Below are 24,722 nucleotides of genomic sequence, written 5' to 3'. Positions count from 1 at the left end.
GGAATGGAATGAAATATGGAATGGAATGGAATATGCAATGGAATGGAATAGAATATGGAATGGAATGGAATAGAATATGGAAGGAACTAATGGAATGGAATAAAATGGGATGGAAGGGAACAAATGTATGTATGGAATGGAATGGAATGGAATGGAATGGAATGGAATGGAATGGAATGGAATGAAATGGAATGGAATGGAATGGTATGGAATGGAATGGAATATGGATGGAATGGATATGGAATGGAATGGATGGAATGGAAATGAATATGGAAGGGATGGAAAGGAAAGCAATGGAATGGAATATGGATGGAATGGAATGGAATGGAATGGAATGGCATCTGGAATGTAATGCAATATGGAATGGAATGGAACGGAACACAACGGAATGGAATGGAATGGAACAGAATGGACTATGGAATGGGATGGAATGGAATGGAATGGAATGGAAAGGAATATGGAATGAAATAGAATATGGAAAGGAATGCAACTGAATATGGATGGAATGGAATGGAATGCATTGGAATGGAATATGGAACGGAATGGAATAGAATATGGAATGGAATCAAATATGGAATGGAATGGAATATGGAGTGGAATGGAATGCAATAGAATGGAATGGAATATGGAATGGAATGCAATGGAATGGAATGGAATATGGAATGGAATGGAATATGGAATGCAAGAGAACGAAATGGACTGGAATGGAATGGAATTCAATGAAATGGAATGGAATGGAATGGAATAGAATATGGAATGTAATATAATGGAATGGAATAAAATGGGATGGAATGGAATAAAATGGAAAGGAATGGAATGGAAATTGGAATGGAATGGAATGTAATCTGGAATGCAATGGAGTGTGGAATGGAATGGAATGGAATATGTAATGGAAAAGAATGGAATGGGAAGGAATGGAATATAGAATGGAAAGAAATATGGAATGGAATGGAATTGAATATGGAATGGAATGGAATCGATTGGAAGTTAATATGGAATGGAATGGAGTGAAATGGAATATGGAATGGAATGGAATATGGAATGGAATGGAATATGGAATGGAATGGAATATGAAATAGAATGGAATGGAATCTGGAATAGAATGGAATGGAATGGAATGGACTGGAATATGAAATGGAAGAGAATGGAATGGAATGGAATGGAATATGGAATGGAATGGAATGGAATCTGGAATGGAATGGAATATGGAATGGAATGGAATACGGAATGGAATGGAATGGAATGGAATGGACTGGAAGAGAATGCAATGGAATGGAATGGAATATGGAATGGAATCGAATGGAAAGAAATACAACGGAACGGAATGGAATATGGACTTAGATGGAATATGGAATAGAATGGAATGGAATGGAATGAAATCAAATATGGAATGGAATGGATGGGAATTGAATGAAATGGAATGGAATGGAATGGAATATGGTAAGGAATGGAATGGAATATGGAACAGAGTGGAATATGGAATGTAATGGCACGGAATATGGAATGGAATGGAATGGAATGAAATGGAATATGGAATTGAATGGAATATCATATGGAATGGAACGGAATGGAATGGAACATAAAATGGAATCTAATATTGAATGGAATGGAACTGAATATGGAATGGAATTAAATGAAATGGATTGGAATGGAATATGCAATGAAATGGAATGGAATATGGAATGGAATGGAATATGGAAAGGAATGGAATGGAATGCAATGGAAAGTAATATGAATGGAATGCAATGGAATGGAATGGAATAAGAATGGAAGGCAATGCAAAGGAATGGAATATGGAATGGAAGAGAATGGAATGGATTGGAATAGAATGAAACGAAATGGAATGGAATGGAATACATTATGGAATGGAATATAATGGAATGGAATAAAATAGGATGGAATGGAATAAAATGGAAAGGAATGGCATGGAATATGGAATGGAATGGAATGGAGTGGAATATGGATTGGAATGGAATATGGAATGGAATGGAATGGAATGGAATGGAATGTGGAATAGAAGAGAATGGGATTGAATGGAATGGAATAGAATGGAATACGGAATGGAATGGAATATGGAATGGAAGGAATGGAATATGGAATGGAATGGAATAGAATGGAATATGGAATGAGATGGAATATGGAATGGAATGAAATAGAATATGGAATGGAAAGGAATGGAATGAAATAGAATATGCAATGGAATGGAATGGAATGAAATAAAATGGAAAGGAATGGAACAAAATGAAATGGAATGGAATGGAATGGAATGGAATATGGAATGGAATGGAATATGGAATGGAATGGAATGAAATGATTGGAATGGATTGGAATATGGAATGGAATGCAAAAGAATATGGGATGGAAAGGACTGGAATGGAATAAAATATGGAATGGAATGGAATGGAATGAAATAAAATGAAAAGGAATGGAATAAAATGGAATGGAATGGAATGGAATAGAATATGGAATGGAATGGAATGGAATGGAATAGAATATGGAATGGAATGGAATGTAATATGGAATGGAATGGAATGGAATGGAATATGAAAGGAGTGGAATGGAATGGAATGGAATATGGAATGGAATGGAAAGGAAAGCAATAGAATGGAATATGGAATGGAATGGAATGGAATGTGGAATGGAATGGAATGGAATCTGTAATGCAATGCAATATGGAATGGAACGGAAAAGGACGGAACGGAATGGAACATAACGGAATATGGAATGGGATGGAATGGAAGCAATGGAATAGAATATGGAATGTAATGTAATATCGAATGGAACGGAGTGGAATGGAGTGGAATGGAATGGAATGGAATGGAAAGGAATGGAATGGAATATGGAATGGAATGGAATATGGAATGGAATGGAATAGAATGGAAAGGAATGGAATGGAATATGGAGTGGAATGGAATGGCATATGGATTGGAATGGAATGGAATATTGAATTGAATACAATATGGAATGGAATGCAACGGAATATGGAATGGAATGGAATGGAATGGATTGGAATCGAATACGGAATGGAATGGAATGGAATGGAATATGGAATGGAATGAAATATGGAATGGAATGGAAATGGAATGGAATGGAATGCAACAGAATGGAATGGAATATGGAATGGAATGCAATGGAATGGAAAAGAATATGGACAGGAATGGAATATGGAATGGAAGAGAATGGAATGGATTGGAATGGAATGGAATGGAATGGAATGGAATGGAAGAGAATACACTATGAAATATAATGGAATGGAATAAAATGGGATGGAATGGAATAAAGTGGAAGGGAATGGAATGGAATATGGAAAGGAATGGAATGGAATGGAATATTTATTGGAATGGAATGAAATCGAATGGAATATGGAATGGAATGGAAATTGGAATGGAATGGAATGGAATATGGAATGGGATGAAATGGAATGGAATCTGCAATGGAATGGAATGTGGAATGGAATGGAATGGAATATGGAATGCAATGGAATATGGAATGGAATGAAATGGAACGGAATGGAATATGGAATGGAAAGCAATATGGAATGGAATGGAATTGAATATGGAATGGAATGGAATGGATTGGAATGTAATATGGAATGAAATGGAGTGGAATGGAATATGGAATGGAATGGAATATGTAATGGAATTGAATATGGAATGGAATGGAATGGAATCTGGAATGGAATGGAATGCAATGGAGTGGAATATGGAATAGAAGAGAATGGAATGGAATGGAAAGGAATATGTAATGGAATGGAATGGAATACGGAATGCAATGGAATATGGAATGGAATAGAATGCTATGGAATATGGAAAGGAATGAAATGGAATATGGAATAGAATGGAATATGCAATGGAGTGGAATATGGAATGGAATGGAATATGCAATGGAGTGGAATATGGAATGGAATGGAATACAATATTGAATGGAATGGAATGGAATAGAATATGGAATGGAATCTAATGGAATGAAATAAAAAGGAAGGAATGGAATAAAATGGAATTGAATGGAATGGAATGGAATATGAAATGAATGGAATGGAATGGAATGCAATGGAATATGGATGGAATGGAACATGGAATGGATGGAATGAAATTGAATGGAATGGAATTGGAATGGAATGGAATGAAATGGAACCGGGAATGTAATGGAATATGGAATGGAATGGAACGGAACAGAAGGGAACAGAACGGTATGGAACAGAACGGAATATGGAATGGGATGGAATAGAATGGAATGGAATATGTAATGGAATGGAATGTGGAATGGAATGGAATGCAGTGGAATGGAATGGAATGAAATGGAAGGGAATGGAATGTAATATGGAATGGAATGGAATGGCATAAGAAATGGAATGGAATATGAAACGGAATGGAATACGGAATGGATTGGAATGGAATATGGAATGGAATGGAACAGAATCTGGAATGGAAGTCAATAGGTATGGAATGAAACGGAACAGAATAGAAAGGAACGAATGAACAGAATGCAATATGATGGGATTAACGGAATATGGAATGGAATGAAATGGAATGGAATATGGAATAGAACGGAATGGAATGGAATATGGGATGGAATGAAATATGGAATGGAATGAAATATGGAATGGAATGGAATGGAACATGGAATGGAATGGAATGGAATATGGAATGGAATGGAATGGAATGGAAAGGAAATGGAACGGAGTGTAATGGAATGGAATGGAATACGGAATGGAATGGAATGAATATAGAATGGAATGGATAGGAATGAAATGGAATGGAATGGATTTGAATGGAATATTGAATGGAATGGAATGGAATACGCAATGGAATGGAATGTGGAATGAATGGAATGCAATATGGAATGGAACGGAATCTGGCATGGAAGGCAATCTGGTATGGAATGGAATGGAAAGAATAGAACGGAAAGGAATGGAACAGAATGGAATTAGAATGGGATTTAACGGAATATGGAATGGAATTGAATGGAATGGAATGGAATATGGAATGGAACGGAATGGAATGGAATATGGGATGGAATGGAATATGGAATGGAATGGATAGGAATTGGAATGGAATTTGATTGGAATGGAATATGGAATGGAATGAAGTGGAAAGGAGTACAGAATGCAATGGAATATGGAATGGAATGGAATATGGAATGGAATGGAGTGGAATGGAATATGGAATGCAATGGAATATGGACTGGAATGGAATATGCAATGAAATGGAATGGAATATGGAATGGAATGGAATATGAAATGGAAGAGAATGGAGGAATGGAATGATGGAATAGAAGATGGAATGCAATATAATGTAATGGAATAAAACGGAATGGAATGGAATAAATAGAATGTATGGAAGGGAATACGGAATGGAATGGAATTGAATGAAGCAATATGGAATGGAATGGAATTGAATGGAATGGAATGGAATAGAATATGGAATGTAATGTAATGGAATATGGAATGCAAGAGAATGGAATGGAATGGAATGGAATGGAATGAAGGGAATGGAATTTGGAATGGATTGGATGGAATGGAATATGGAATGTAAAGGAATATGGAAATGAATGGAATGGTATATGAATTGGAATGGAATGGAACATGGAATGGAATGAATATGGAAGGAATTGAATATGGTATGGAATGAAATGGAATGAAATACGGAATGGAATGGAATGGAATATGGAATGGAATGGAATGGAATGGAATACGGAACGTATGCAATGGAATATGGAATGGAATAGAATGTGGAATTGAATGGAATGGAATGTGAAATGGAATGAATGGAATGAATTTGGAATGGAATGGAATAGAATGCAATGGAGTGAATATGGAATAGAAGAGAACGGAATGGAATGCAATGGAATTGAATGGAATGGAATATGAAATGGAATGGAATGGAATGGAATAGAATGAATGGAATACGGATGGAATGGATGGAATATGGAAGGAATGGAATGGAATGGAATTGGAATGGACTGGAATATGGAATGGATTGGAATGTGAATATGGAATGGAATGCAAGGTCGAAGGAATGGAATGGAATATGAATGGAATGGAATGGATTGCATGGAATACGGAATGGAATTAAGTGGAATGGAATATGGAATGCAATTGAATATGGAATGGAGTGGAATATGCAATGGAATGGAAAGGAATATGGAATGGAGTGGAATGGAATGCAATATGGGATGGAATGGAATATGGAATGGAATGGAATGAAATATGGAATGGAATGGAATGTATTGGAATGGATTATGGAATGGAATGGAGTGGAATGGAATATGGAATGAAATGGAATATGGAATGGAATGGAATATGTAATGTAAGAGAATGGAATGGAAAGGAATGAAATGGAATAGAGTATGGAATGCAATCTAATGGAATGTAATAAATGGAATGGAATGGAATGCAATATGGATTTGAATGGAATGGAATGGAATGGTATGGAATATGGAATGAATTGAATGGCATGAATAAGGCATGGAATGGAAGGGTGGAATGGAATGGATATGGAATGGAATGGAATGGAATGGAATGAATAGATGGAATGGAAAGTAATAGAATGGAATATGGAATGGAATGGATATGGAATGGAATGGAATGGAATATGGAATGAATGGAATGGAACATGGAATGGAGTGCAATATGGATGAAATGGAATGGAATGGAATACGGAATGGAACAGAATGGAATATTGAATGGAATGGAATGTGGAATGGAATGAAATGGAATGTGGAAAGGAATGGAATGGAATTTGGAATGGATTGGAATGGAATGGAATATGGAATGGAAAGGAATACAGAATGGAATGGAGTGGAATATGGAAAAGAAGAGAATGGAATGGTATGGAGCGGAATGGAATATGGAATGGATGGAATATGGAATGGGATGGATGGAATGGAATATGGATGGAATGGAATATGGTAAGGAATGCAATGGAATGGAATACGAAATGGAATGGAATGGAATATGGAATGGAATGGAATGGAGTGGAATATGGAATGGAATGGAATGAAATATGGAATGGAATGAAAGATGGATGGAATAGAATGGAATACGGAATGGAATGGAATGGATTGCAAAGGAAAATGGAACGGAGTGGAATGGAATATGGAATGCAATGGAAAATTGAATGGAATAAAGTATGCAATGGAATGGAATGGAATATGGAATGGAATGGAAAGAGTTGGAATATGAAACGGAATGGAATGGAATGGAATGGAATAGAATATGGAATGAAATCAAAGGAATGAATAAATGGAATGGAATGGAATAAAATTGAATGGAATGGAATGGAATGCAATGGAACGGAATGGAATATGGAAAGGAAGGGAATTGAATATGGAATGGAATGGAATGGAGTGCAATATGGAATAGAAGACAACGGAATGCAATGGAATGGAATGGAATGGAATACGGAAAGCAATGGAATGGAATGGAATGGAATATGGAATGCAATGTAATGGAATGGAATGGAATATGGAATGGAATGGACTGGATTGGAATATGGAATGGAATGGAAAATCGAATGGAATGGAACGGAACGGACGGAATATAGAATAGAATGGAATGGAATGGAATGGATAATAATTATGGATGGAATGAAATGGAATACTATTTGGAATGGAATAGAGGGAATGGATTGGAATGCAATAGAATATTTAATGGAATGGAATGCAATGGATTGGAATGGAATATGGAATGAATGGAATACGAAATGGAAGAGAATGGAATGGAAATGGAATGGAATAGATATGGAATGCAATCTAATGGAATGGAATAAATGGAATGAATGGAAAAAATGCAATGGAATGGAATGGAATGGAATGGAATACGGAATGGAATGGAATGGAATATGGAATGAAATGGAAAGGAATATGGAATGGAATGCAATGGAATGGAATACGGAATGGAATGGAATGGAATATGGAATGGAAAGGAATGTGGAATGGAATGGAATGGAATGTGGAATGGAATGGAATGGAATGAATGGAATGGAAAGGAATATGAATGCAGTGGAATGGAATATGGAATGGAATGGAATTGAAGGCAGTGGAATATGGAATAGAACAGAATAGAATGGAATGGAATGAAATGGAATGAAATATGAAAAGGAACGGAATGGAATACGGAATGGAATGGAAGATGGATGGAATGGAATGGAATATGGAATGGAATGGAATGGATTGGAATGGAATATGGAAGGGAATGGAGTGGAATGGAATATGGAATGCAATGGAATAAGGAATGGAATGGAATATGCAATGGAATGAAATGGAATATGGAACGGAATGGAATGGAATGGAATATGGAATGGAATGGAATAAAATGGAATGGAATGGAATGGAATGCAATGGAACAGAATAGAATATGGAAAGGAAGGGAATGAAATGTGAATGGAATGGCGTGGGATATGGATGGAATGGAATATGGAAGGGAATGGTATGGAATGGAATGGAATGGAATATGGAATGGAATGGAATGGAAAAGAATGGAATGGAATATGGAATGGAATGGAATCTGGAATGTAATGCAATATGGAATGGAATGGAACAGAACGGAACGGAACGGAATGGAACAGAACGGAATATGGAATTGGATGGAATGGAATGGAATGGAATGGAATGGAATATGGATTGGAATGGAATGGAATGGAATGGAATGGAATATGGAATGGAATGGAATGGAATATGGAATGGAATGGAATGGAATATGAAACGGAATGGAACTGAATATGTAATGGAATGGAATGGATTGAAATGGAATGTTGAATGGAATGGAATGGAATACGCAATGAAATGGAGTGTGGAATGGAATGGAATGCAATATGGAATGGAACGGAATCTGGAATGGAATGCAATATGGCATGGAATGGAAAGGAACAGAACAGAACGAAAAGGAATGGAAGAGAATGGAAACTGGAATGGGATGTAACGGAATATGGAATGGAATGAAATGGAATGGAATAAGAAATGGAACGGAAAGGAATGGAATGGAATGGATTGGAAAGGCATATGGAATGGAATGCAGTGGAAGGAATATGGAATGCATGAATATGGAATGGAAATATAAAATTGGAATGGAATGGAATGAAATGGATATGGAATGGAATGAATATGAATGCAATAGAATGAATGAATGAAAAGGAATGGAATGGAATAGAAGATGCAATGCAATATACTGGAATGGAATAAATGGAAGGAATGGAATGGAATATGCAATGAATGGAATGAAATATGGATGGAATGGACTGGAATGGGAAGGAATATAAAGGGAAGAGATGAATGGAATAGAATGGAATAGATATGAATGGAATGGAATGGAATAGAATATGGAATGGAATGGAATGGAATGGAATATGGAATGGAATCGAATATGGAATGGAATGGAATGGAATATGGAACGGAATGGAATGGAATGGAATACGGAATGGAATATAATGGAATATGGAATGGAATGGAATATGGAATGGAATGGAATATGGAATGGAATGCAATGGAATGGAATGAAATGGAATGCAATACGGAATGCTATGGAATGGAATATGGAATGGAATGGAATGTGGAATTGAATGGAATGGAAAGTCAAATGGAATGGAATGGAATGGAATATGGAATGGAAAGGAATATGGAATGGAATGGAATGGAATATGGAACAGAAAGGAATTGAATGCACCGGAGTGGAATATGGAATAGAAGGGAACGGAATGAAATGGAATGGAATGGAATGGAATATGAAATGGAATGGAATGGAATGGAATATGGACTGGAATGGAATGGAATATGGAATGCAATGGAATACGGAATGGATTGGAATGTAATATGGAATGGAATGGAATGGATTGAAATGGAATATGCAATGGAATGGAATGTAATATGGAATGGAATGAAATGGAATGGAATATGGAATGAAATGGAATATGGAATGGAATGGAATGGAATATGGAATGGAATGGAATGAAATGGAATGGAATGGAATGGAATATGGGATGGAATGGAATATGGAATGGAATGGAATGTAATATGGAATGGAATATGGAATGCAATGGAATATGGAATACAATGGAATATGCAATAGAATGGAATGGAATATGGAATGGAATGGAGTATGCATGGAAGAGAATGGAATGGAATGGAATGGAAAGTAATGGAATGGAATAAAATATGGAATGCAATCTAATGGAATGGAATAAAAGGAATGAAATGGAATAGAATGGAATGGAATGGAATATGGAATGTAAAGGAATGAAATATGGAATGGAAGAGAATGGAATGGAATGGAATGGAATGGAATGGAATGGAATGGAATAGAATATGGAATGGAATGGAATGGAATGGAATATGGAATGGAATGGAATGGAATGGATTGGAATGGAATGGTATACGGAATGGAATAGAATGGATTATGGAATGGAACGTAATGGAATATGGAATGGAATGGATATGGAATGGAATGGAAAGGAATGGAAAATGCAATGGAATGGAAAGGAATATGGAATGGAATGTAATGTGGAATGGAATAGAATGTAATGTGGAATGGAATGGAATGGAATGTGGAATGGATTGGAATGGAATGGAAAGGAATATGGAATGGAATGGAATGCAATAGGAATGGAATGAAATGGAATGCAATGGTTGGAATATGGAATAGAATAGAATGGAATGGATGTACTGGAATGGAATGGAAATGGAATGGAATGGAATGAGGAACATGGAATGGAATGGAACATGGAATGGAATGGAATATGGAATGAAGAGCATGAAATGGAATGGAATGGAATGGAATAGAATATGGAATGGATCTAATGGAATGAATAAATGGAATGGAATGGAATAAAATGGAATGGAAATGCAAATGGAATATGGAATGGAATGGGATGAATGAATGGAATGGATGTATATGGATGAAGAGAATGGAATGGATATAGAATGGATATGGAATGAATGGAATGGATGGAATATGGAATGGATGGAATGGAATTCAATATGGAATGGATGGATGGATTGGAATGGAATATTGAATGGAATGGAATGGCAACACAATGAAATGGAATGTGGAATGGAATGGAATGCATATGGAATGGAATGGAATCTGGAATGGAATGCAATATGGTATTGAATGGAACGGAACAGAACAGAACAGAAAGGAATGGAACACAATGGAAATTGGAAAGGGATGTAATGGAATATGGAATGGAAAGAAATGGAATGGAATGGAATGGAGTATGGAATGGAACAGAATGGAATGGAATGGAATGGATTGGAATGGAATATGGAATGGAATGGAGTGGAATGGAATATGGAATGGAATGGAAAATGGAATGGAATGGAATGGAATGAAATACGGAATGGAATAGAATGGAATATGAAATGGAATGGAATGGAATGGAATGTGGAATGGAATGGAATGGAATGTGGAAAGGATTGGAATGGAATGAAATATGGAATGGAAATGAATATGGAATGGAATGGAAAGGAAGGGAATATGTAATGGAATGGAATGGAATGGAATGGAGTAGAATATGGAATAGAACAGAATGGAATGGAATGGAATGGAATGGAATATCGAATGGAATGAAATGGAATGGAATATGGAATGGCATGGAATGGAATGGAATATGGCCTGGAATGGAATATGGAATGGAATGGAATATGAAACGGAATGGAATACGGATGAAATGGAATGCAATGCGGAATGGAATGAAATGGAATATGGAATGGAATGGAATATGAAATGGAATGGAATGAAATGGAATACGGAATGGAATGGAATGGAATATGGAATGCAATGGAATGTGGAATGAAAGGAATGGAATGGAATAGAATACGGAATGGAATGGAATGGAATATGGAATGGGATGGAATGGAATGGAATATGGAATGGAATGGAATATGAAATGGAATGGAATGAAATGGAATACGGAATGGAATGGAATGGAATATGGAATGGAATGGAATGTGGAATGGAATGGAATGGAATGTGGAATGGAAAGGAATGGAATGTGGAAAGGATTGGAATGAAATGGAATATGGAATGGAATGGAATATGAAATGGAATGGAATGAAATGGAATGCGGAATGGAATGGAATGGAATGGAATATGACATGGAATGGGATATGTAACGGAATGGAATATGGAATGGAATGGAATACGGAATGGAAAGGAATGGAATACGGAATGGATTGGAATGGAATGGAATATGGGATGGAATGGAATATAAAATGGAATGGAATCAATTGGAATACGGAATGGAATGGAATGGAATATGGAATGGAATGGAATGGAATGTTGAATGGAATGGAAAAGAATGGAATGTGGAAAGGATTGGAATGGAATGGAATATGGAATGGAATGCAATGGAATGGAATAAGCAATGACATGGAATGGAATGGAGTATGGCATGGAATAGAATATGGAATGGAATGGAGTATGGAATGGAATGGAATATGGAAAGGAATGGAATATGGAATGGAATCCAATGGAATGGAATGGAACACGGAATGGAATGGATTGGAATATGGAATGAAATGGAATGGAATGGAATATGGAATGGAATGGAATGAAATATGGAATGGAATGGAAGATGGATGGAATGGAATGGAATATGGAATGGAAGAGAATGGAATGGAATAGAATATGGAATGGAATGGAGTGGAATGGAATATGGAATGGAATGAAATATGAAATGGAATGAAACTGAATATGGAATGGCATGGAATGGACTGGATTGGAATATTGAATGGAATCAAAAGGAATAAACAATGGAGTGGAATGTGGAATAGAATGAAATATGGAATGCAATGGAATGCAATATGGAATGGAACAGAATCTGGAATGGAATGCAATATGGTATGGAATGGAACGGAACAGAAGAGAACCGAACAGAATGGAACAGAACAAAATATGGAATGGGATGTAACGGAATATGGAATGGAATGGAATGGAATGGAATATAGAATGGAATGGAACATGGGATGGAATGGAATATGGAATGGAATGGAATGGAATACGGAATGGAATGGAAAGGATTGAAATGGAATATGGAATGTAATGCAGTGGAAAGAATATGGAATGCAATGGAATATGGAATGGAAGGAATATGCAATAGAATAGAATGGAAATGGAATGGAATGGAATATGAAATGGAAGAGAACGGAATATAATGGAATGGAATGGAATGGAATAGAAGATAGAATGCAATGTAATGGATGGAATAAAATGGAATGGAATGGAATGGTATGGTATAGGGAATGGAATGGAATGGAATATGGAATGGAATGGAAGGAATATGGAATGGAGAGATGGCGGAATGGAATAGAATATGGAATGGAATGGAATGGAATGGAATGGAATGGAATATGGAATGGAATGGAATGTGGAATGGAATGGCATGGAATGGAATACGGAATGGAATGGAAGGAATATGGAATGGAATGTGAATGGAATGGATGGAATATGGAACGGAATGGAATGGAATGGAATGGAATATGGAATGGAATGAAATATGGAATGGAATTGAATGGAATATGGAATGGAATGGAATGCAATATTGAATGGAAGGGAATGAAATGAAATGGAATGGAAAGGAATACAGAATGGAATGGAATGGAATATGGAATGGAATGGAATGTGGGATGGAATGGAATGGAATGTGGAATGGATTGGAATGGAACGGAATATGGAATGGAAAGGAATATGGAATGGAATGGAATGGAATATGGAATGGAAAGGAGTCGAATATGGAATAGAACAGAATGGAATGGAATGGAATGGAATGGAATATAGAATGGAATGGAATGGTATGGAATATGGAATGCAATGGAATATGGAATGGAATGGAATATGGAATGGAATGGAATATGGAATGGAATGGAATGGAAATTGGAATGGAATGGTATATGGAATTGAACGGAATATGGAATGGAATGGAAGATGGATGGAAAGGAATGGAGTATGGAATGGAATGGAATGGATTGCAATGCAATATGGAATGGAATGGAGTGGAAAGGAATATGGAATGAAATGGAATATCAAATGGAATGGAATATGCAATGAAATGGAATGGAATATGGAATGGAATGGAATGGAACATGGGATGGAATGGAATGGAATGCAATGGAATATGGAATGGAATGGAATATGCAATGGAATGTAATGGAATATGGAAAGAAATGGAATATGCAATGGAAGAGACTGGAATGGAATGGAATGGAATACAATATGGAATGCAATCTAATGGAATGGAATAAAATGGTATGGAATGGAATAAAATGGAATGGAATGGAAAGGAATATGAAATGGAATAAAATGGAATGGAATATGGAATGAAACGGAAAGCAATATTGAATGGAAGAGAATGGAATGGAATGGAATGGAATGGAATAAAATGGAATGCAATGGAATGGAATATGGAATGGAATGGATACGGAATGGATGGAATGGAATGGAATGGAATGGAATATGGAATGGAATGGAATGGAATGGAACGGAATGGAATGGAATGGATGGATGGATTATGGAATGGAATGGAAAATGGAATGGAATGGAATGAATGGATTATGGAATGGAATGGAATATGGAATAGAATACGGAATGGAAGGAATGAATATGGAATGGAATGGAATACGGAATAGAATGGAATGGAATGGAATATGGAATTGAAAGGAATATGGAATGGAATGGAATGGAATATAGAATGGAATGGATTGGAATGCAATGGAATGGAATATGGAGTGGAATGGAACGGAATGGAACGGAACATGGAATGGAATGGAAAATGGAATGGAATGGAATATGGAATGGAATGGAAGATGGGAGGAATGGAATGGAATATGGAATGGAATGGAATGGATTGGAATGGAATATGGAATGGAATGGAATGAAACGGAATGGAATGGAATATGGAATGGAATGGAATATGAAATGGAATGGAACTGAATATGGAATGGAATGGATTGGAATGGAATATTGAATGGAATGGAAAGGAATACGCAATTGAATGGAATGTGGAATGGAATGGAATGCAATATGGAATGAAACGGAATCTGGAATGGAATGCAATATGGTATGGAATGGAACGGAACAGAACAGAACGGAACAGAATGGAGCAGAACGAAATATGGAATGGGATGTAACAGAATATGGAATGGAATGGAATGGAATGGAATGGAATGGAATATAGAATGGAATGGAATGGAATGGAATATGGAATGGAATGGAATATGGAATGGAATGGAATGAAAAAGAATGGAATGGAATGGATTGGAATGGAATATGGAATGAAGTGGAGTGGAATGGAATATGGAATGCAATGGAATATGGAATCGAATGGAATATGCAATGGAATGGAATGGAATATGGAATGGAATGGAATATGAAATGGAAGAGAATGGAATATAATGGAATGGAATGGAATGGAATAGAAGATAGAATGCAATCTAATGCAATGGACAAAAGGGAATGGAATGGAATGGAATATAGAATGGAATGGTATGGAATAGGGAATGGAATGGAATAGAATATGGAATGGAATGGAATGCAATGGAATGGAATATGGAATGGAATGGAATGGAATTGAATATGGAATGGAATGGAATATGGAATGGAATGGAATAGAATTGAATATGGAATGGAATGGAATATGGAATGGAATGGAATGGAATACGGAATGGAATGGAATGGAATATGGAATGGAATAGAATATGGAATGGAATGGAATATGGAATGGAATGGAATATGGAATGGAATGGAATGGAACAGAATACAGAATGGAATGGATGTAATATGGAATGGAATGGAATGTGAAATGGAATGGAATGGAATGCAGAATGGAATGGAATAGAATGGAATATGGAATGGAAGGAAATGGAATGGAACTTAATGTAATATGGAATCGAATGAATGGAATGGAATATGGAATGGAATGAAATATGGAATGGAATGGAATGGAATATGGAATGGAATGGAATGCAATATGTAATAGCATGCAATGGAATGGAATGGAATGGAATGGAATATGGAATGGAATGGAATACGGAATGGAATGGAATGGAATGTAATATGGAATGGAATGGAATGGAATGGAATGGAATATGGAATGGAATGGAATGAAATGGAATGGAATCAAATGGAATACGGAATGGAATGGAATGGAATATGGAATGGAATGGAATGTGGAATGGAACGGAATGGAATGTGGAATGAAAGGAATGGAATGTGGAAAGGATTGGAATGGAATGGAATATGGAATAAAAATGGAATGCAATATGGAATGGAATGGAATGGAATGGAATGGAATATGGAATGGAATGGAATGCAATGGAATATGGAATGCAATGGAATGTAATGGAATATGGAATGGAATGGAATATGGAATGCAATGGAATGTAATGGAATATGGATGGAATGGAATGGAATATGGAATGCAAGAGAAAGGAATGGAATTGAATGGAATAGAATATGGAATGGAATCTAACGGAGTGGAATAAATGGAATGGAATAAATTTGAATGGATGTAGTGGATGGAATGGAATGCAATGGAATATGGAAACGAAGGGAATGGAATGGAATGCAATGGATATGGATGAATGGAATATGGAATGGAATGAAATGGAAAAGAATGGAATTGAATATGGAATGGAATTGAATCTGGCATGTAATGCAATATGGAATGGAATGTAACAGAATAGAATGGAACGGAACGAAATGCAACAGAACGGAATATGGAATCAGATGGAATGGAATTTAGTGGAATGGAATGGATTATGGAATGGAATGGAATGGAATGGAGTTAAATGGAATGGAATGTAATATGGAATGGAATGGAATGGATTATGGGATGGAATGGAATATGGAATTGAATGGAATATGGAATGGAATGGAACTGAATATGGAAAGGAGTGGAATGGATTGGAATGGAATATGGAATGGAATGGAATGGAATACGGAATGGAATGGAATATGGAATGGAATATGGAATGGAATGGAATATGGAATGGAATGAAACAGGAAATGGAAGTGAACATGGAATGCAATGGAACGGAACGCAACAGAACGGAACAGAATGGAACGAAATAGAATGGAATGAAATGGAAGGGAATTGAATTGGATGGAATGGAATATGGAATGGAATTCAATGGAATGGAATGGAATTTGATGCAAAAAAATGGAATGTAGAATGGAACGGAACGCTACAGAACGGAAAGGATGGAACGGATATGGAATGAAATGGAATGGAATGGAATATGGAATGAAATGGAATGGAATATGGAATGAAATATTGAATACAATGGAATGGAATATGGAATGGAATGGAAAGGAATGCAATGAAATTGAATGCAACCGAATGGAGTGGAATATGGAATGGAATGGGATATGGAATAGAATGGAATGGAATGGAAGGAAATATGGAATGGAATGGAATGGAATGGAATATGCAATGGAATGCAACGGAATGGAATATGGAATGGAATGGAATATGGAACGGAATGGAACACAATGGAATGGAATGGAATACGAATATGGAATGGAATGGAATATGGAATGGAATGGAATAGAATGGAATGGAATATGGAATGGAATGGAATGGAGTAGAATGTAATGGAATATGGAATGGAATGGAATATAAAACCAAATGGAATGCTGAATAGAAGAGAATGGAACGGAATGGAACGGAATGTAATGGAATGGAATGGAATGGAATATGGAATGAAATGGAATGGAATATGGAATGGAGTGGAATGGAATGGAATGAACTATGGAATGGAATGGAATGAAATATGCAATGGAACGGAATAGGGAATGTACTGGAATGTAACGGAACATGGAATGGAATGGAATGGAATATATATGAGAATGTAATGGTATGGAATGCAATATTCAATGATGGAAACTGGAATGGAATGGAATGCAATATGGGATGGTGGAATGGAATGGAATCTGGAATGGAATAGCATATGGAATGTAATGGAATGCAACGGATGGAATGGATGGAATATGGAATGAATGGAATGGAAAGGATGCAATGGAAGGAATGGAATATGGAATGGATGGAATGGAATGGAATATGGAATGGAATGGAATGGAGTAGAAAGGAATGGAATATGGAATGGAATGGAATATAAAACCGAATGGAATACTGAACAGAAGAGAATGGAACAAAATGGAACGGAATGTAATGGAACGGAACGGAAAATGGAATGGAATGTAATGGAATGCAATATGGAATGAAATGGAATGGAATATGGAATGGAGTGGAATGGAATGGAATGAACTATGGAATGGAATGGAATGAAATATGCAAAGGAACGGAATAGGGAATGTATTGGAATGTAACAGAACATGGAATGGAATGGAATGGAATATATATGAGAATGTAATGGTATGGAATGCAATATTGAATGGAATGGAAATTGGAATGGAATGGAATGGAATATGGGATGGATTGGAATGGAATGGAATCTGGAATGGAATAGCATATGGAATGTAATGGAATGGAACGGAATGGAATGGAACGGATATGGAATGGAATGGAACGGAATATGGAATGGAATGGAATGGAATGGAAGGAATATGGAATGGAATGGAATATGGAAAGGAATGGACTATGGAATGGTATGGACTGGAATATGGAATGGAAGGGAATGGAACATGGAATGGAATGGAATATGGAATGCAATGGAATGGAATATGGAATGGAATGGAATGGATTGGAATGGAATGGAATGGAATGGAATACGGAATGGAATGGAATATGGAATATGGAATGGATGGAATATGGAATGGAATGCAATACGGAATGGAAAGGAATAGAACGGATGGAATGGAAGGAAGGGAATGGAACAGAATGGAATATGGAATGGAATGGAATATGGAATGGGATGGAATGGAATATGGAATGGAATGGAATGGAACATGGAATAGAAAGGAATATGGAATGGAATGGAATGGAATATGGAATGGATTGGAATGGAATGGAATGGAATGGAATATGGAATGGAATGGAATGGAATATGGAAGGAATGGAATGGAATGGAATGGAATGGAATGGAATGGAATATGCAATATGGAATGGAATGGAATAGGAATGGAATGCATACGGAATGGAAAGGAATAGAACGGAATGGAATGGAAAAGAAGGGAATGAACCAGAATGGAATATGGAATGGAATGGAATGGATTGGAATGGAATGGAATATGGAACGGTACAGAATATGGAATGGAATGCAATGGAATGGAATATGGAATGGAATGGAATGGAATATGGAATGGAATGGAATTTTGAATGGAATGGAATGGTACGGAACGGAATATGGAATGGAATGGATGGAATGGAATATGGAATGGAATGGAATGGAATATGGAATGGAATGTAATGGAATGGAATGGAAAAAGGAATGGAATGGAATAGAAGGGATAGAAAATGGAATGGAATGGAAAATTGAATGGAATGGAATATGGAATGGAATGGAATGGAGTATGAAATGGAATGGATGCAATGGAATGGAATGGAAAGGAATATGGAATCGAATGGAATATGAATTGGAATGGAATGAAATATGGAATGTAATGCAATGGAATGGAATGGAATATGGAATGGAATGGAATATGGAATGGAATAAAATGGAATGGAATGAAATGGAAAACTGAATGGAATGGAATGGATAAAACGGAATGGAATGAATAAAATGAAATGGAATGGAATCGAATGGAATGGAATATGGAATGGAATGGAATATGGAATGTAAAGGAATAGAATCGAATGAAATGGAATGGAATGGATGGAATTGAATATGGAATGGAATGGCATGGAAAGGATTGGAATATGGAATGGAATGGAATACGGAATGGAATGGAACGGAACGGAACAGAATATGGAATGGAATGGAATGAATGGAATGGAATGGAATGGAATATGGAATGAAATGGAATGGAATGGATTGGAATGTGAAATGGAATGTAATATTGAATCTAATGGAACGGAATGGAACAGAAGGGAATAGACAGAACGAAATATGGAATGGAAGGAATGGAATATGGAATGGAATGGAATGGAATGGTATGGAATGGAATGGATATGGAATGGAATGCAATAGAATGGAATGGAATGGAATATGGAATGGAATGAAATAGAATGGAATGAATGGAATATGGAATGGAACGGAATGGACTGGATTGGAATATGGAATGGAATGGAATATGGAACGGAATGGAACAGAACAGAACGGAATGTAGAATGGAAAGGAATGGAATGGAAGGATTGGAATATGGAATGGAATGGAATACGGAATGGAATGGAACGGAACGGAACAGAATATGGAATGGAATGGATGGAATGGATGGAATGGAATATGGAATGAAATGGAATGGAATGGATTGGAATGTGAAATGGAATGTAATATTGAATCTAATGGAACGGAATGGAACAGAAGGGAATAGAACAGAACGAAATATGGAATGGAATGAATGGAATAAAATGAATGGAATGGAATGGTATGGAATGGAATGGATATGGAATGGAATGCAATAGAATGGAATGGAATGGAATATGGAATGGAATGAAATAGAATGGAATGGAATGGAATATGGAATGGAACGGAATGGACTGGATTGGAATATGGAATGGAATGGAATATGGAACGGAATGGAACAGAACAGAACGGAATGTAGAATGGAAAGGAATGGAATGGAATGGATTGGAATATGAAGTGCAATGTAATACTGAATCTTATGGAACAGAATCGAAAAGAACGGAATGGAACAGAACGAAATATGGAATAGAATGGAAAGAAACGGAATGGAATGGAATGGAATATGGAATGGAATGGAATGGAATGGAATGGAATGGAATATGGAATGGAATGGAACAGAATGGAATGGAATGGAATGGAATGGATATGGAATGGAACAGAATGGAGTGGATTGGAATATGGAATGGAATGGAATATGGAACGGAATGGAACAGAACAGAACGGATATAGAATGGAATGGAATCGAATGGAATGGAGTGGATTGGAATATGAAGTGCAATGTAATATTGAATCTTATGGAACAGAATGGAACAGAACGGAATGGAACAGAACGAAATATGGAATGGAATGGAAAGAAACGGAATGGAATGGAATGGAATATGGAATGGAATGGAATATTGAAAGGAATGGAACATGAAGTAGAATTGAACATGGAATGGAATGGAACAGACGCAAAGGAACGGAACGGAATGGAATGCAATATGGAATGGAATGGAAAAGGGAAGGAATGGAATATGGAATGAAATGGAATATGGAATGGAATGAAATGGAATGGAATATCTAATAGAATGGAATATGGAATGGAATGCAATGGAATGGAATCTGGAAAGGAAGGGAATAAGGAATCGAATGGATTAATACGGAATGGAATGGAACGGAAGGGAATAGAACAGAATACGAAATGGAACAGAATGGAATGGAATGGAATGGAATATGGAATGGAATTGAATGGAATGGAATATGGAATGGAGTGTAATGGAATATAGAAGGAATGGAATATGGATTGCTATGGAACGGAATATGGAATGGAATGGAATGGAATATGGAATGGAATGGATTGAATATGGAATGGAATGGAATGGATTGGAATGGAATATGGAATGGAATGTAATGGAATATGGAATGGAATGGAATACGGAATCTAAAGGAATAGAACGGAATGGAAGAGAAAGGAAGGGAAAGGAATGGAATGGAATATGGAATGGAATGGAATGGAATAGAATATGGAATATAATGGAATGGAATGAAATGGAATATGGAATGGAATGGAATATCTAATAGAATGGATATGGAATGCAATGGAATGGAATCTGGAATGGAAGGGAATATGGAATGGAATGGATCAGAACGGAATGGAACGGAACGGAAGGGAACAGAACAGAATACGAAATGGAACAAAATGGAATGGAATGAATGGAATATGGAATCGAATTGAATGGAATGAATGGAATGGAATATGGAATGGAATGGAATATGGAATGGAATGCAATGGATTGGAATGGTATATGGAATGGAATGGAATGGAATATGGAATGGAATGCAATATGGAATGGAAAGGAATAGAACGTAATGGAATGGAAAGGTAGGGAAAGGAATGGAATGGAATATGGAATGGAATGGAATGGAATGGATTGGAATATGGAATGGAATGGAATATGGAACGGAATGTAACGGAACGGAATGGAATATGGAATGGAATGGAATGGAATATGGAATGGAATGCAATATGGAATGGAACGGAACGGAATGGAATGGAAGGGAATGGAATGGAATGGAAGGAATATGGAATGGAATGGAACGGAATGGAATATGGAATGGAATGGAATACGAATGGAAAGGAATAGAACGGAATGGAATGGAAAGGAAGGGAAAGGAATGGAATGGAATATGGAATGGAATGGAATGGAATGGATTGGAATATGGAATGGAATGGAATATGGAACGGAATGGAATGGAACGGAACGGAATATGGAATGGAATGGAATATGGAATGGAATGCAATATGGAATGGAATGCAATATGGAATGGAATGCAATGGAATGGAATGGAATACGGAATGCAAGAGAATGGATGGATTGGAATGGAATGGAATGGAATGGAATGGAAGGGAATGGATATGGAATGGAATGAATTTTGAATGGAATGGAACGGAACAGAGCGGAATATGGAATGGGATGGAATGGAATGGAATGGAATATGGAATGGAATGGAATACGGATGGAAAGGAATAGAACGGAATGGAATGGAAAGGAGGGAAAGGAATGGAATGGAATATGAATGGAATGGAATGGAATGGATGGAATATGGAATGGAATGGAATATGGAACGGATGGAATGGAACGGAACGGAATATGGAATGGAATGGAATATGGAATGGAATGCAATATGGAATGGAATGCAATGGAATGGAATGGAATACGGAATGCAAGAGAATGGAATGGATTGGAATGGATGGAATGGAATGGAATGGAATGGAAGGGAATGGAATATGGAATGGAATGGAATTTTGAATGGAATGGAACGGAACAGAGCGGAATATGGAATGGAATGGAATGGAATGGATATGGAATGGAATGAAATATGGAATGGGATGGAATGGAATATGGAATGGAATGCAATGGAATGGATGGAATATGGAATGGAATGGAATGCACTGGAATATGGAATGGGATGGAATGGAATGGATTGAATTCGAATGGAATGGAATGAATTTTGAATGGAATGGAATGCAATGGAATGGAATATGGAAGGAATGGAATGAAATAGAATGGAATATGGAATGGAATGAAATATAGAATGGAATGGAATGGAATATGGAATGGAATGCAATGGAATGGAATGGAATATGGAATGGAATGCAATGGAATGGAATGGAATATGGAATGGAATGGAATACGGAATGCAAGAGAATGGAATGGATTGGAATGGAATGGAATGGAATGGAAGGGAATGGAATATGGAATGGAAGGAATGGAATGGAATGGAATGGAACGGAGCGGAATATGGAATGGAATGGAATGGAATATGGAATGGAATGAAATATGGAATGGAATGGAATGGAATATGGAATGGAATGCAATGGAATGGAATGGATATGGAATGGAATGCAATGGAATGGAATGGATATGGAATGGAAGGGAATATGGAATGGAATAGAATGGAATGGAATGGAATGGAAAATTGAATGGAATGGAATGGAATAAAATGGAATGGAATGGAATGGTATGGAATGGAATGAATATGGAATGGAATGGAATGGAATGAATATGGAATGGAATGGAATAGAATGGAATGGAATGGAATGGAATGGAATATGGAATGGAATGACAAGGAATGGATTGGAATATGCAATGGAATGGAATACGGAATAGAATGGAACGGAACGGAATATCGAATGGAATGGAATGGAATGGAATATGGAATGGAATGGAATGGAATGGAATGGAATGGATTGGAATATGAATCTAATGGAAGGGAATGGAACAGAAGGGAATGGAACAGAACGAAATATGGAATGGAATGGATATGGAATGGAATGGAATGGATGGAATGGAATATGAATGGAATGGAATGGAATGTAATAGAATATGGAATGGAATATGGAATGGTATGGAATGGAATGGAATATGTAATGGAATGGAATGGAATGAATATGGAATGGAATGGAATGGACCAGATTGGAATATGGAATGTAATGGAATATGGAACGGAATGGAACAGAACGAAACGGAATATAGAATGGAATGGAATGGAATATAGAATGGAATGGAATGGAATGGATTGGAATATGAAGTGCAATGTAATACTGAATCTAATGGAACAGAATGGAACAGAACGAAATGGAACAGAACGAAATATGGAATGGAATGGAAAGAAACGGAATGGAATGGAATATGGAATGGAATATGGAATGGATTATGGAAGGGAATGGAATGGAATGGAATGGAATGCAATGGAATGGAATGGAATATGGAATGGAATGGAATATGGAAAGGAATGGAACATGAAGTAGAATTGAACATGGAATGGAATGGAATGGAACGCAAAGGAACGGAATAGAATGGAACGCAATATGGAATGGAATGGAAGGGAATGGAAAATGGAAGGGAATAGAATATGGAATGAAATTGAATATGGAATGGAAGGAATATGGAATGGAATGGAATATGGAATGGAATGGAATGTAATAGAATATGGAATGGAATGGA

This window comes from Trachypithecus francoisi, unplaced genomic scaffold (assembly GCF_009764315.1).
Source record: "Trachypithecus francoisi isolate TF-2019V2 unplaced genomic scaffold, Tfra_2.0 Lachesis_group5, whole genome shotgun sequence".
Lineage (NCBI taxonomy): Eukaryota > Metazoa > Chordata > Mammalia > Primates > Cercopithecidae > Trachypithecus > Trachypithecus francoisi.
The sequence above is the reverse complement of the archived record's forward strand: the minus strand, read 5'-3'. Positions refer to the sequence as shown.